Here is a 17,745-nt window from a genome sequence, read left to right as displayed (position 1 = left end):
GTGTTATTTATGAGCAAGAAGGATAAAACTACCGTTCTTGTGAAAAATTAGATCAACAAGATATAATCACCTTACAGGTTGAAAGTGAGGCGTAATCGAGGTAATAATGGCACTGAGTTTAAGAACAACATGATGGATTTTTTCTGTATTCAAAGGCGTATCCATCATGAATATACTGCTACATAGGTTCTGACACACACCGACCAAAGGCGGCGGAACATGCCGGGTGCAACGGATTTCCCATGAACACAAGACACTATTATAGTGACAATATTTAAACAACTCATTAAATTTAAATTCATTCAATCACCAAAAGTACACATCTTGTTCATACAAATAACACCAAATATAAGAATTTTTTTGTTCATTCTTCTAATAACTCAAACGATCTCAAATAAGATAGCATATTCAAACTCCAATCAACCAATAATTAAACCTGCAACAATGCATAAAATAATATTTGTCAACATGAATGTTGGTGAGCAATTTCATAGTTTTGAATATATATAATATGAGGCGAAATCCACAAACGTATATGAGACTATAAATAAAAGAAACAATTGCGGTATATAAATCATATGTAAATGAGGATCCTGTCACACCCCGACCAAAGGCAGCGGAACATGCCGGGGTGCAACGAATTGCCCCAAACACAAGACACTATTGTAGTGACAATATTTAATCAACTCGTTTATTTCATAAATCAATAAACAACACATCTTGTTCATACAAAACAAATTGAATACAAGTAAACAAATATATATTGTTCGGTTTGCTAATATCCTAATAGTCTTGATAACGTTTTTCGTCAAGTCCTCGATCAACTAAAGTAAAACCTGTAACATTGCATAAAATAAAGTTTGCCAACACAAAGGTTGGTGAGCAATTCATAGTTTTGAACAATCTGTATATAATATGAAATTTCCACAACTTGTATACGAAAAAATAAATAATAGCAATAATTTGGATAATATGAGGTCACTAATAAGAATACATTAGTGACACCGTGCTATAAGAGAATACCAGATAGTTCACGGATTTGTGACTGACATCGTTAACAAGAATACGTTAACGACACCGTGCTACAAGAGAATACCAGATACTTCAAGGATTTATGAATGAGATCGTTAATAAGAATACATTAACGACACCGTGCTATAAGAGAATACCAGATAGTTCACGGATTTATTAATCAACTCTTCAAAAGCGGTAAACACATTAGCATGTAAGCATATAGGAATAGAACACCAAATCGAGCATTTATTTTAGTAAAGTATACAATAAAGTTTGTGGTTTAAGACTAAAGTATAAAGCATTTAGTTTGAATAAGTATGCAATATCACCCCCAAAGCAAAAGATGAAAAACGAGGTATGAAAGTACTCACATTCAATTAATAAACTTGAAAGATTGATGATTTGGAGTTTAACCGGATCGACGGGTTTAACGAGCAAAGCCTAAAGGAAAAAGTCTTATATTAGAAAAGTTGTCTTGGAAGTCTTTAAATAAATATAAATGATGAGAAATGTAAACAATTAAAGTTTAAGGTTTAAAATGTAAATAATTAGGAATTTATAACAATAGTCCTTTAAAAATATAAGTTTGCTCGAAACCGGGTTAAAGTATCTAACATTAATATTTACTCAATCTATGTTAAGTAATAAGGTGGGTAAAAACGCAAGAATGCAAATCCCTTTATAATATACATACCAAAACGGGTTTTAACGAGTGTTCGGGTTGTTGGTTCGGGTCTTGATAATGGTCAAACCCAAAGTTAACTTTCCAAAATATTAAATGTTATGAGAGAACTCATAAAAATCAAGTAAGACTTAACCAAGTATGTAGTTCTATTGTTTTAGAACTAACAACGTACGTTAAGCGAGTGTTCGGTTTTGTCAGTCCAAACTTTGTTATGAGATCAATTTGGATCCAACATTTCCAAGTACATAAGAAAATAATTAAAATCGGTTTATAAAGTATTTTTAAAGATTATACAAGTCTTGATAGCTAAAAACACACTTGTGTGTCTTAAGCGAGTGAAAATTGGTTTAGTTCGGTTTCTATTTCACAATAAGTTCATAGATGGTTTCCACATGCTCAAATATCAAAGAACTTGTATAGTAATTTTAAATGATGAAACTTAAGTTTTACAACCAAAAGGTTAACAATAAAGTCTTTAAACGAAAGTTCAGTTTTCGATTCGGATCTTGGTTCGGGTTAAGACCGAGGTAAGATTCTACAAACCCAAAGCCATAGAACTTATAAAAATGATTTTAGAAACTTAAATCCAACATAAAGCATGTTTAAACAACTATTTAACAAAACTAGTAAACAACTTCGGAGCTATTTACGGTTAAACCGAGGCTAGTCTCTTCAAACCCATAACCATGGAACTTCATAAATATGATATACAAAATAAAATGAGCAGAAGTTAAACATGGTTATTATGTATAAACAAGTCATATATATATATATGTATATATATATCAAGGACTACGAAAGTCCTCCATGTAGCCTTGCCTTACAAGGCCCGAAACTTCACCGACCGAGACCGGAGAAGTAACCACCAAAGGTAACAAGGGGTGTATATTAAATATATGTTTTTCAACCATATTCAAGTATTAATAAGACCATATAAACAAATTAGATTGTAAGACTTTACTCAGTTTGACTTTGGAAGTCAAACCTTCAAGAACAACTAAGAAAATAACCATGAGATCTTTGAATTTGAGAGAGATTTTAGAGTTGAAGCAGGGGAGAAATGAAGGTATTAGTGGTGTTTATATAGGGTAATGGTCATGGTCAAGTATGTGTGATAATAACAAGAGTTTGCATGCAAAAGGGATCAAGACAAGACACAAAACAACACAAAAATTCGAAGATATGTTGCAGATGTCACTAGGCGTTGTGTGACCAGCCCCCTTTCCTGAACGCGCGGCGTGACGTGTTCGGGGTGGGGTGGGTTGGCCGAGCTCGTCTTGCGTGGTTCGTTATGTGTAACGATTCCGACGAAACCCGGTATACCCTAACCGGTAGACAATAGTTACGTCATATTTGATGTCGGGTACATGAATTACCATAGTAATTATACGAGAATACATGGTTCACTGTATTGATTGTACGTGAATATATAATTCATCGCATTGAATATGCGATCAATCGATCGATAGTTATTGAAACCCGAACGAATCGAGGGTTCAATTATAGACGATATCTATAATATTTAGTGATTTTACGAAGCATTCATGCTTCGGGATAAGTGAAGTACGGCACAGAAAAAGAATTTCGATTTAATGGTACGTCGGTACGTTAAATGAAACCTTTAATACCAAACCGAGCAAGAGACGATCGATCAAGCCGAAAAAGATGCGCGATAATTAATGATATGATGTTTTAAGTTAATAAATGTCATGGTTTAAGTTTTTAAAGTTCTTAAATCGGTTTTATATAAATTTCATTTTTAAGCCGAAAAACGACCGTTTTAGCCTCGTTTTAAGCCAAATTAAACATTTAACCGAAAAACGAACTGAACCAGATTATCCAAAACATTATCCGGATTGCGGATATCCAAACATGTGGCTAAGAATGAAGAGGTGGGTCCCACCCCACCCCCTCACTACTTCCGGTCGGAATCCCCATCCACCCCGTTTCATTTTTTTTTACAAGCAATTCCATGTTCTTCCTTTCCTCTCCACAAGATCATGATCCAAAACCGAGCTTTTGTAGCAAGAAAACAAGGTAAAGAATCGAGTTAATCACGTTTTCATCTTCGTTTCTTGAGTTTAATTGCAAGAAAATGAGGTTTCAAAGATGAAAACCGATTCTTGCATGATCAAGTGTTGTATACGGGTTATACAGGGGATCTTGGTCCAAGAAAGGGGTTAAACGAACCAAGAACGAATTTTTACGGTTTAAATCTTTGTTTTTGAATCATAACCGAAACTATAGTGTAAGAGGCTTGATCGTGAGTGTAACTTCCTTGGTATTGTGGTATGTTGGTTGTAGGCTCTGTGTTTAGTGGTAGATAAGGCGGAAAGACGAGTTTGTAGCTTGTAGTGGCGGAAAACGAAAGGTATATTCGGTTATGTTCGGTTTTGGAGTTTTTGGACAGATTGTTGATCGTTTAGAGTTTGGTCATGAAATTTTACAGGGATGATCTACACATGAAAATATGAGTTCTGTGAATTTTTGGTAATTTTTGGATAAAGGATGAATATTTGGTGAATTTAATGCTCGGTTTTGGCCAAAAATGGTGAAAAATAGTTAAATATCATGAAAAATTCTGGAAAATTGCAGATAAGCTTTTTATATCATTTATAAGTTACATACAAAATTTGAGGTCAGTTGGAGAAGTCTAAGTAGGCTTTTCGGTTAAACGAGTTCTAGGGTTTTCTAGCTCGGTTTTAGTGAAAAATGGTATGTAAAAGAAGATCTTGGTTCTGGAAAAATTACAGGGGACTATGTGGATGGCAGGGACATCCAGGAAAAATTTGGGAGTTTTCTAAGATCGTTTGGTATTTACGACATATTTAGTGTTTAAATGGTGTTTAAAAATAGACAAATAAATTTTAAATATAGAAATTAATTCTGAAAATATTTTAATAAAATTCCCCACTGTCAAAAATTGATTTGTGCAGAATTTCAAGATCCGAGATTAAACGGATAATTATTTGTGCAAAAACAAACTTTTAAAGTTTAAAAAGCGTATACCGGTAAAGTTCGCATAAGCGAGCTGACTGGTGTATAAAAATCCTAAAAATGAACTATTTTCATATAATTGAGTTAAACAAGTAAAAATAAATCATCCGAAAATAATTCGGATGATTTGAGTAATTTTTGTCCGATTTAACAGTTTCCGGTACGCTAAAGACGGAAACGGGTCCCGCGGCCTATCGGGGCGTCTAAACCGAGCTATAATTTCACATCTTTGATTAAATTATCAGTCAACCACTATTTTCGGGTCGTGTGTGACCAAACACATTTTTGAAACATAAAAACGGGTAACCGTGCTAGGCACGCAAAACGCGGAAAACAAGCTATTAGAGAATTTGACTGTTGAACTCTAAACGACATCACAATCTTAGTCCGGAGAAGTGTTTCTGGGTTAACCTTGCCCCCAGAACCGGTACAGTGCTGGGTTAACAGTGTCCCCAGATGTACCGGTTAACTTGGTTAAAGTTATAATAATAATGAGTGTATAGTAACGATCGTAGGGATCATATTACAGATTGGACGTGTTAACTGATAATGATTGTTGTTACCTGCTTGCATGTGCTAAGGTGAGTTTCACGAGCCCCTTTTTCTGAATTGTTTTCAAATATTTTCCCGGGGCGGAAGCATGTTACTACTGAAATGTTTAAGTACATACTGAACGCATGGATTTGCGTGGATTTATATATATTTTATTGTACGGGAATCGTACGGAAATGTACTAAGATGGTAATTGTCTGAGTTGCTAACCTTCTAAGGCCCCGGAACACGAGTGATTAACTGAAAGCCGGTAGAGTGTGGATAGTACTATTGGTCTGACAAACCCAACTGGTCCGGCATGGATTTGCTGATGTTTCCCAGCCAGTTGCACATGTCTATTTTGTTGTTATTTATTTTGCTATGTAATGTTAGACATAGCGGTTTGGGGCAGTTCCGTGGGCGGGGGATATGCCACGGGTCCGTGGGCGGGGGATATTCCACGGGGGTTGTGTGTGATAGTCAGAGGTTTCACTTGTGGGCTCAGCATAATTACATCGATAATAATATTATTTTATGATAATGATTTATCATGGTTTACTCGAATTGTGAAACTCACCAACTATTCGTAGTTGACCCGTTTTCTCACATGCTTTTCAGGTACAACTAAGATGAAGTGATTGCTTACGTGCTAAGTGCTTGATGTGTGTAAGATTTGCGTGCGCAATGTTAGGATACATTATAATAAATAGAATTATGTATCGTATTGTATGATGTGTGTATCACCTAGACGGTAATGAAATACGAGATAATGTAATTTTGAAGTATATTAATGTATTCAGTTTTCTTTATAAGCAATGTGGTTGATATCAGACGAGTCTGTCGCACCCCGTTTACGTTTCCGCTGCGGTTACGGGGTGTTACAGAAGTTGGTATCAGAGCCATTGGTTATAAAGATTTTGGATGTGTTTAAAAGATACCTAAAATATAACCAGTAGCTCAAGTATTATAGGATCTGAATATCAACTAATAATTTATAGTGACGAGGTCTGGATGAACTTGGATGGACAAGTGAGTTATTATGGTCCGGAACATAATAACAGACTTGTCCGCACGAGGGAATTCAGGGGAAGTCACGGGGTACATTAATAGGTAAAAATGGCAACATATGTGTAAAGTATATAATATTATTTATACGTGCTAATGTGTATATATATATATATGTACGTATCTTATGGGTACATGTATTGAGAAATAGGACTCGGATAAGGAACCGGGGGGATGAAATAATAAAAGTACCGAGGATGCTGAAATTCCTAGAGCATCGGTTGATAATGAGTCTGACTTATCGGGCCAAAGTTATGATAGTACCAAGTTAGATTTCCCGTTTGACATTAACCAGAAATATCTAGTAACCGTCACTCCCAACCAAAAGTGATAAATCCCTTACCCTACCAACACCGGTACCGTATATCCTAATAACCCCCTATGTTCACCCGAACCGCCGACCCTTACGTACGGATGGATCCGTACCTGAACCCATTCTTGTTCCATTAAAATAAATAAATAAATAAATAAATAAAATAATAATAATAAAATGGATAATAAATGAGCAGATAAAAATAATATATAGAAATATATATATGTATTGCTCACTCTCAAACATATGGGACATACCACCTCCAGATCGAGAATTACCGATTTTAGCGAACCTAAAACGCATGAGGACATTGACTGAGCAAGTGATAGAATTTCCCATAATAGTAATTGATAATATTTGAAGGTAACACATGTGCGCGATCACCTTGAACCTTGCAACTCCCTATGCTAACCTTACATCCGTTAGATGCCTATACCCATGTATACTCGAATAGAATGATTACCCATACACAAAGAGGTGTTGGAATCATTATAGCATAGTTGGTTGTTCGTTCGTAGGTGGTATACCGTGTATGCCGAATATACGAATGGACACGGATATTATAACTCGTGGTACGTAGTCGTTTGGTGCTCACGGCGAGCATGTATCGGTTATGCTGACATGCAGAAGGATATTGAAATCAAGTATATTAAACATTAATCTTTGTTGAGAAAGATTTATATGTCGGTTGGTGACAAGGGTTATGAAACATATTTAAACGTTAACCGACGTCAGGTTAAGTCCGTATGTTATTATATTGTGGGACATATATATATACTAGATACTGGTATGTGTAATTTGTATGATAATATTTGGTGTGTATGTGTACCTGCTGTTATGATTGAGCTGGTAACGAGTTATACGGTGAGATTAGTATTGATTACTGCTTACGGGATGAGTACGGCAGAATGGCATAAAAAGAGTAACTCCAATGATGGAGATTGATATGATTCCATGAATTGCTCAAAGATAGCAGATGATGATACCGAATGTCGTATCACAGATCACTGCTAGTGTTGATGCAAATGTGATCGCAGAATTATAGATCGAGCAATCACATGAATATGAATATTTCAATTCTTAGTGGTATTACTAAGAGTGATAATGTCCCACCGAATACTATTATGACTACAAGTATTAGTTATAAACTAAACATGAATAGTAGTCGTAATGAGTTAGATCCGGTATGAAGGATATGTTTGTTGGTTGTGTTAAGGAAATTATTAATAGTTTACTGATGGTAAAGGGAGGAATAGATTAGCAAGTGGATAGAAAAGATCGAAATGGTTAAGGATATTGGTAAGAGTCTAGAACATTGTGTAGTGAAATATGCTACAGATATGTTGGTAGATTATGTTGTATCGTGATGGAACACGATGGTACGAAATTATAGTTAGAAAATTATTACTCAGAGGACATGGTCGGAATTTAAAATCCCTGTGCTAGAGCACTTTTATTCAAGTAATTAAGTTCAGAGATTGGAAACTGAGCTATGGCAGATAGAAATGTTGTGTGCTGATCACTTAGAACACGCTAATCGTTTGAAGGAATTGTCATGTCTGGTAACATGGCTAATTACTCCTGAAACTAAGCAAAGTGAGCACTATATTGGGGACTAACTCCATCGATAAGGAGTATAGTCAATCCTGTAAAATATACAACCTTTGGAAGGGTTGTGTCGCAAGCCAGCATTGATATATTTGACTCTATGGGAAGCGGAATGGAAGGACGTTAGGTGAGACGTTGAGTGTTAAGAAGAGAAATGATAAAGGAATAGTGCAAGATAGGCTTTTGAATAAGTAGGTATATCCTACAACCCAGAATTATACTAAGACTAGTTCTGGTGTGAAAACATGAACCACATGAAGGGTCCTTCCCTAAATGTGGAAAATATGGTTATCGGTAGGAAGAAGAATGTCGAGTGATAGTAGGCCACAGGTGTGGTAAAGATGGACATAATGCCCCAATTGTAGAATTAATTGAAGCCATGTGAACCGGCAACCCCAACCCATTCGTGTACAACCACTCTAAACCCAACAGCTCCAATAACAATCCATCCAAAGAAATCAAATTACGCCAAACAGTTGTACCTACTATGAATGTGGCAATACAGAACGTTTCAAGAGAAATTGCCCAAAGTTGAACCAAGGTGTCGTTAGAAGACGAACCTCATGACAAGCATCAACCTCTGATCAAGCAAGGAGCCGTGCTTTTGTGAGTAATTCGAATAAAGCCCGTCACGATCCAAAGGTGGTATTAAGTACGTGGTAGTTTTAAATCAATAGGCTTCAGTGATATTTTTACGGTCATCGATAGAAGTTAGTTCCTATTGACCTCCTATCATTTGGAAAGATACCGATTAGTGAAACTATAGAACTCTATACTGTAGAATCGCTAACGGTAAATCCCTAATGGTTAACTAAATTGTTCGGAATTGTCCTATTATTCTGAACGATTAACCTTTCCTTATTGACCTACGACCCGTAAAGATTAAGAAGTTTTGACGTAATAGTTAACATGGATTGGTTAACTCAACATGAAGCTGAAATCAAATATGAAAAGAAGATGATTAGAAGCTCTCTTTCGGACGATGAAGCGATTAGATACAAAGAAAAGTGTACGGTATTATGTTACCACTCTAATCTCATCTTGAGATGTTATAATATTTACGACAAGAAGATGTGGTGTATTTAACAAACGCGATTGCCAAAGTATTTAAAAGAAAACATATAGAAGATATTCCGATGGTACGCGAAATTCCACAAGTTTTCCCAGAAGAACTTCCAGGATTACCGCCAACCCGACAAGTCGAATTCAGAATCGATTTAATGTCTCAAGCTGGTCCTGTTGCTAAAGCACCCCACCGAATTGCACCGTCCAAGATGCAAGAATTATCCAATCAGTTACAAGAATTGTTGGATAAAGGATTCATACGACCTAGTTGGTCACCATGGGGTGCACCAGTGTTATTTGGGAAATGAAGGACTGAGGTGTTAGGATATGTATTGATTAGGGAGAATTGGATAAAGTGACGATCAAGAATAGGTATTCACTTCTTCGAAGTAAATGATCTGTTTAACCAACTGCAAGGGGCGATTTATTTTAGAAAATTGATCTTAGATATAGTTATCACCAAATGAAAAATCCAAGAAGAGGACGTTGCAACAACAGCGTTTCGGACTCGCTACGGCCATCATGAATTCTTGGTTATGCCTTTCGGGATAACAAATGCGCCGGCAGCATTCATGGAACTCATGAACCGAGTCTGTAAACTTTATTTTGACAAATTTGTCATAGCATTCATTGGTGATATTTTGATATATTTACAACGTAAAGAAGAGCACGAACGACGTTTAAGGAAAGTTATGGAAGTGTTAAAGCAAGAGGAGTTGTACGCGAAGTTTTCGAAATGTGATTTTGAAAAAAAAAAGAAGGCATAATCCCTTGGTCATGTTGTAAAGCAACAAGGATTTCACAAAGATCCAAATAAGATAGAAACCATTAAAATTGTGCCAAGCGCCGATTTTAAGTCTTCCCGATGGAGACGATAGTTTTGTCGCGTATTGTGACGCATCGCGTAGAGGGTTAGGATGCGTGTTGATGCAGAATAATAAGGTTATAGCCTATGCTTCCCGACAGTTAAAAGTACACGAGAAAAATTACACTACTCACGACTTAGAACTGGGAGCGGTTATCTTCGCACTTAAAATCTGGAGACATTATCTCTACGGTACGAAGTGCACCATCTTCGCCGATCATAAAAGTTTGCAGCACATATTCGATCAGAAAGAACTGAATATGAGGCAATGAAGATGGGTCGAGTTGTTAAGCGACTATGACTGTGATATCCGTGATCACCCCGGCAAGGCTAACGTCGTAGTCGATGCCTTGAGTAGGAAAGATCGGGTTAAGCCATTGCGAGTGAAAGCGCTAGAGATGATAGTCCAGTCGAACCTTCCGGACCTGATTCGAGTCGCTCAACGTGAGGCGTTGAAAGAGGAACAATTGGAAAAGGAGGGGCTTTACGGCAATGAGAAGAATTTCGAACAGCGCGTGGACGAAATTCTCTACTTCAAAAATCGGGTTTGGATCCCGACCCTCCATGACCTTCGTGAATTAATCATGGACGAAGCGCATAGATCGAAATATTTCATACATCCGGGATCGGATTGGACCATTGATGATACGAATATCTGAAAGGATTTTGTTAATGACCGAGTGTGGAGAAAGATATGGTTACGTATGTTGGTAAAAATTTAAGTTATGCAAGAGATAAGGCTGCACACCGAAAACCCTAGGGAACGCCACAACGACAGAAAATTCGCCAATGATAGTGGGAATAAATTATAATGGGTTTCGGGACGCAAATTCCCAAGGTATATCAAAGGCATGATGTAAATTGGGTAATCGCGGATCGATTAACCAATCCTCACGTTTCATCCCAATCCATGACGATTACCACAATGAATTCTCGCCCAAATTCCTGATGGTGAAATGGTATCTCGTCGTGGAGTACCATTTTCAATGATCTCAAATCGAAGTAGTCATTCTACTTCCATTATTGGAAGGCGGGGAAGGAAGCAGCGAGAGCTTGAAGCTTTCTATGGGTGAGGTAATTATCACCAATTTGTTAAATTGAAAATGGGCGTCAATCGAGCCATAAGATTTGAATGGATTCGAGAAACAACCAATCGGATTTATAATAATTAAGATATGTTGAAAGCAGCGCAAGATTGGCAAAGGATTTATGCCAACATTCAAAGGAAACCATTGTCGCTGGAAAGAGGTGACAAGGTATTTTTAAGGCATCACCTTAGAGAAGTGATATGAGGTTTGGCAAAACCGAAAATAGCTCCTCAATATATTGGACCTCATGAGACTATCTCCATGATTGGTCATTTAATTTATCGATTAAAGTACTCTAGGGGCTAAGTACTATACATAATGTTTTGCCATGTATACGGATTGAAAAGTGCCTAAGCGATGAGGCAACGAAAGCACTAGTAATAGAGGTACTCATAGAAGACAGGCTTGATACCATAAATAATTTCGTAGAGATAGTAGACGGAGAACTAAACAGTTTGGACATACCAAGCTTTATTGATTAAGCTTAAGTGGAATCCACCGCGAGGACCAGGTTATACCTAGTAACGCGAGGGTGAATTCTGAAGGAAAAACCCCCCACCTTTCTCTCGGAAGGGGATAGTGGGCGTGTAAAATTTCGAGGACGAAATTTCTTAACGGGGGGAGAATGTAACGATTCCGACGAAACCCGGTATACCCTAACCGGTAGACAATAGTTACGTCATATTTGATGTCGGGTACATGAATTACCATAGTAATTATACGAGAATACATGGTTCACTGTATTGATTGTACATGAATATATAATTCATCGCATTGAATATGCGATCAATCGATCGATAGTTATTGAAACCCGAATGAATCGAGGGTTCAATTATAGACGATATCTATAATATTTAGTGATTTTACGAAGCATTCATGCTTCGGGATAAGTGAAGTACGGCACAGAAAAAGAATTTCGATTTAATGGTACGTCGGTACGTTAAACGAAACCTTTAATACCAAACCGAGCAAGAGACGATCGATCAAGCCGAAAAAGATGTGCGATAATTAATGATATGATGTTTTAAGTTAATAAATGTCACGGTTTAAGTTTTTAAAGTTCTTAAATCGTTTTTATATAAATTTCATTTTAAGCCGAAAAAACGACCGTTTTAGCCTCGTTTTAAGCCAAATTAAACATTTAACCGAAAAACGAACTGAACCAGATTATCCAAAACATTATCCGGATTGCGGATATCCAAACATGTGGCTAAGAATGAAGAGGTGGGTCCCACCCCACCCCCTCACTACTTCCGGTCGGAATCCCCATCCACCCCATTTCATTTTATTTTTTTTACAAGCAATTCCATGTTCTTCCTTTCCTCTCCACAAGATCATGATCCAAAACCGAGCTTTTGTAGCAAGAAAACAAGGTAAAGAATCGAGTTAATCACGTTTCCATCTTCGTTTCTTGAGTTTAATTGCAAGAAAATGAGGTTTCAAAGATGAAAACCGATTCTTGCATGATCAAGTGTTGTATACGGGTTATACAGGGGATCTTGGTCCAAGAAAGGGGTTAAACGAACCAAGAACGAATTTTTACGGTTTAAATCTTTGTTTTTGAATCATAACCGAAACTATAGTGTAAGAGGCTTGATCGTGAGTGTAACTTGCTTGGTATTGTGGTATGTTGTTTGTAGGCTCTGTGTTTAGTGGTAGATAAGACGGAAAGACGAGTTTGTAGCTTGTAGTGGCGGAAAACGAAACGTATATTCGTTATGTTCGGTTTTGGAGTTTTTGGACAGATTGTTGATCGTTTAGAGTTTGGTCATGAAATTTTACAGGGATGATCTACATATAAAAATATGAGTTCTGTGAATTTTTGGTAATTTTTGGATAAAGGATGAATATTTGGTGAATTTAATGCTCGGTTTTGGCCAAAAATGGTGAAAAATAGTTAAATATCATGAAAAATTCTGGAAAATTGCAGATAAGCTTTTTATATCATTTATAAGTCACACACAAAAGTTGAGGTCAGTTGGAGAAGTCTAAGTAGGCTTTTCGGTTAAACGAGTTCTAGGGTTTTCTAGCTCGGTTTTAGTGAAAATGGTATGTAAAAGAAGATCTTGGTTCTGGAAAAATTACAGGGGACTATGTGGATGGCAGGGGACATCCAGGAAAAATTTGGGAGTTTTCTAAGATCGTTTGGTATTTACGACATATTTAGTGTTTAAATGGTGTTTAAAAATAGACAAATAAATTTTAAATATAGAAATTAATTCTGAAAATATTTTTATAAAATTCCCCACTGTCAAAAATTGATTTGTGCAAAATTTCAAGATCCGAGATTAAACGGATAATTATTTGTGCAAAAACAAACTTTTAAATTTTAAAAAGTGTAAACCGGTAAAGTTCGCATAAGCGAGCTGACTGGTGTATAAAAATCCTAAAAATGAACTATTTTCATATAATTGAGTTAAACAAGTAAAAATAAATCATCCGAAAATAATTCGGATGATTTGAGTAATTTTTGTCCGATTTAACAGTTTCCGGTACGCTAAAGACGGAAACGGGTCCCGCGGCCAATCGAGGCATCTAAACCGAGCTATAATTTCACATCTTTGATTAAATTATCAGTCAACCACTATTTTCGGGTCGTGTGTGACCAAACACATTTTTGAAACATAAAAACGGGTAACCGTGCTAGGCACGCAAAACGCGGAAAACAAGCTATTAGAGAATTTGACTGTTGAACTCTAAACGACATCACAATCTTAGTCCGGAGAAGTGTTTCTGGGTTAACCTTGCCCCCAGAACCGGTACAGTGCTGGGTTAACAGTGTCCCCAGATGTACCGGTTAACTTGGTTAAAGTTATAATAATAATGAGTGTATAGTAACGATCGTAGGGATCATATTACAGATTGGACGTGTTAACTGATAATGATTGTTGTTACCTGCTTGCATGTGCTAAGGTGAGTTTCACGAGCCCCTTTTTCTGAATTGTTTTCAAATATTTTCCCGGGGCGGAAGCATGTTACTACTGAAATGTTTAAGTACATACTGAACGCATGGATTTGCGTGGATTTATATATATTTTATTGTACGGGAATCGTACGGAAATGTACTAAGATGGTAATTGTCTGAGTTGCTAACGTTCTAAGGCCCCGGAACACGAGTGATTAACTGAAAGCCGGTAGAGTGTGGATAGTACTATTGGTCTGACAAACCCAACTGGTCCGGCATGGATTTGCTGATGTTTCCCAGCCAGTTGCACATGTCTATTTTGTTGTTATTTATTTTGCTATGTAATGTTAGACATAGCGGTTTGGGGCAGTTCCGTGGGCGGGGGATATGCCACGGGTCCGTGGGCGGGGGATATGCCACGGGGGTTGTGTGTGATAGTCAGAGGTTTCACTTGTGGGCTCAGCATAATTACATCGATAATAATATTATTTTATGATAATGATTTATCATGGTTTACTCGAATTGTGAAACTCACCAAGTATTCGTAGTTGACCCGTTTTCTCACATGCTTTTCAGGTACAACTAAGATGAAGTGATTGCTTACGTGCTAAGTGCTTGATGTGTGTAAGATTTGCGTGCGGAATGTTAGGATACATTATAATAAATAGAATTATGTATCGTATTGTATGATGTGTGTATCACCTAGACGGTAATGAAATACGAGATAATGTAATTTTGAAGTATATTAATGTATTCGGTTTTCTTTATAAGCAATGTGGTTGATATCAGACGAGTCTGTCGCACCCCGTTTACGTTTCCGCTGCGGTTACGGGGTGTTACATTATGCGTCCTGGAAGTTCGTTTTTGATGTAATTTGAGTGTTTTAAATGCGTTTTCGAATCCGTGAAAGGGGTTTTTCAAATTGAACAAATGAGAAAGATTTAGTAACATAATAATCCAATATTTTATATATTTGAAATTTTCGGGATATAAATCAGGAGGGTTTACAACATAAAAACAAATACAAGATAACCTGAAATTAACGAATGTCACAGATCCTTTCTAATCGGTAACAATCAATATACTCAGATAATGAGACCCTATTCTACTAGCACAAGGCTAAAGTAGTTAGAGGTGCATATGATCATACTTGATGAGGCTCCACAACAATATAAAAATAAACACTCGTGCACGTAAAGCATATGAAACATATAACACACAATAGAGCAAGTATTCTAAGTATCATACACCCTAGAGTTTGTGGTTTGAGGATAGAGTGTTATAAATCATTCTTGTTTTTGAATTAGTATGCATGTTACCCCGAAAGTATAAAAAGAAAATGGGGGATAAAACGGGGAATGGTAAGTTCAACGGGGAATGGTAAGTTCAACGGGCAAGACCTAGATTTAAAAAGGGTCTTGAACTGGTAGATGGTTTTAAAAGCTTTAAAGTAAAATAACTTGGCAAGTAAAATAAATAATTAAAGTTTGTAAACACATAAGAATTAAAGTAATGGTTTTAGAAAAGTATGTTTACTCGAAATCGGGTCTCGGTATTATATTCATTTGTTTTACTTAACCTTTGTTAAGTAAATATTTGGGTAAGGTTGCAAGATTGCAAGATCCTTTGTTAGATAGATACCAAAACGAGATTTTACGAGTGTTCAGATTTGTCGGTTCGAGTCTTGATAAATGGTCAAGCTCGAAGCTGAGATTTCAAAGTAATAAATGTTATGAGATAACTCAATGAAACCAAAAGAACTTAACTAAGTGTGTAGTTCTATTAAGAAGAACCTCGACGTCCGTTAAGCGAGTGTTTGGTTTTGTCGGTCCAAACTTGTCATAAGGGGTATACTAGCATTTCATTGATTAAAAATTGTCAAACAATGCACAAAACAACAAGAGGTGTTTGACACAATTAGTCCTTTAACTTTGTTTTAAGTCGTTTTTAGCCATAAAGAGATATTTTAACGTACCAAAAATGATGTTTTCTTGATCCGACATTTGTGTAACATAAACGAACATAAAACCCAACATTTTATTAATAACGAAGGATCTGAAAGACCAAAACGAGTCGGGTTTCCAATACAAAAACAAATACAAGTTAAACAGAAAATGATGAATGTCAAAGGTTCCACAGTTGAACGGGGTTACTGAAAGGAAGAATGGCCATAATTGAAGCGGCTAGAACCATGTTAACATATTCTAAGCTTCCTGTTCAATTTCGGAACATGGTTGTGAACACTGTTTGTTACACACTGAATCGGGTTCTCATGGTGAAAAAGTTGAAAAAGACAGGTTATGATTTGCTTATTAACTGTAAGCCGAATCTTCAATTCTTAGAACCATTTGGGTGTCCTTGTACTATGTTGAAGAAAGGTGCAGGTAAATTTGAAAAAAAGGCCATTGGAGGTTACTTTTTTGGGTATGCGTCACCTAAGAAACGGGTTTATAATCTTTCTTCTGGGTGTGTTGAAGAATGGTACCTTGTAGTTTGTCAAAGGTACACTACACCTCCTGCTGGAAAGGGACATGATTGGATATTTGATTATGATGGTCAATTCGATTCTCTCTCTCTCTCTCTTTCTCGGTTGAAATACAAACTGAAGATTTGGTTCGATCTTATATAGAATATGAAATTTTATCTGTTCATAGTACTTTTACTTATCAGTCTCCATCTGTACATGATCAACCAGAAGTTTCTGTTAGTGCATAATGTCTATTGCTTAGGTCTTGTAGGTCGTGCATTAGAATAGCAGTGATCGAAATGTATTTTGATGTTTTGAATGTATATGGTTATACGGTGTATAACTTTTCCAGAGTATAAGTTTTTCAGAGTATAACTTATACGCCATATTGTATAAGTACTTATACGCCGTATAACATATACTTTGAATAACATATACGCCGTATAAGTTCAATATTTCCTATAAATAGGGGTATTGACATATGCATTGATACCTTTAGGTCCAATTGCTACATGTACTGATATTTGGTATATTCCTTTATACTTCACTGTTATTAATTGAAATTATAAAATAGAAGAGTTAAAGATATCTTATTGTGTTTTTCACCTTTGATTATGTATTCCGCACATATTGTAAGGCCTCGTTACCGGTAGCCCTACTTTGGTGTTGGATTTACTCATAAACACAGTTCTTAATATCAGAGTTAATAAAAACATTCGCGGAACATTTAAACTTCAACCATAATACGTTACATAACCTTCAAATCTTATCTTATAAAACATTCATAGTCATTTAAAACAAAACATAGTCTTTAAAACATCACAACATTTCTTCGAGATGCTAGTATCTTCGATTCCATGCCATGTGTCTTCCATCACGCGAGCTGCCTCAACCTATTAGCCTGCGTGCATACTAAAAGTCAGCTACGCTGAGTGAGTTCTAGTTAATCACATAACTTACTGTACATACACATACACATGCCTGAAGGTACGCATTACATACTTAACCTGTCCATCAATCTTTCATACACATTCATAACTATCCTTATGTTATAAAGAGCATTCGCCCTACATACCTCGGATATTATTAGGGTCCGGTACCCTGCATCCTCGGATATTATTAGGGTCCGGTACCCTTCATCC

This window comes from Bidens hawaiensis, unplaced genomic scaffold (genome assembly GCF_021521415.1).
Source record: "Bidens hawaiensis isolate Kalapana, Puna unplaced genomic scaffold, B.hawaiensis_p1.1 tig00003570_1, whole genome shotgun sequence".
Lineage (NCBI taxonomy): Eukaryota > Viridiplantae > Streptophyta > Magnoliopsida > Asterales > Asteraceae > Bidens > Bidens hawaiensis.
This window is presented reverse-complemented; position numbering follows the sequence as displayed.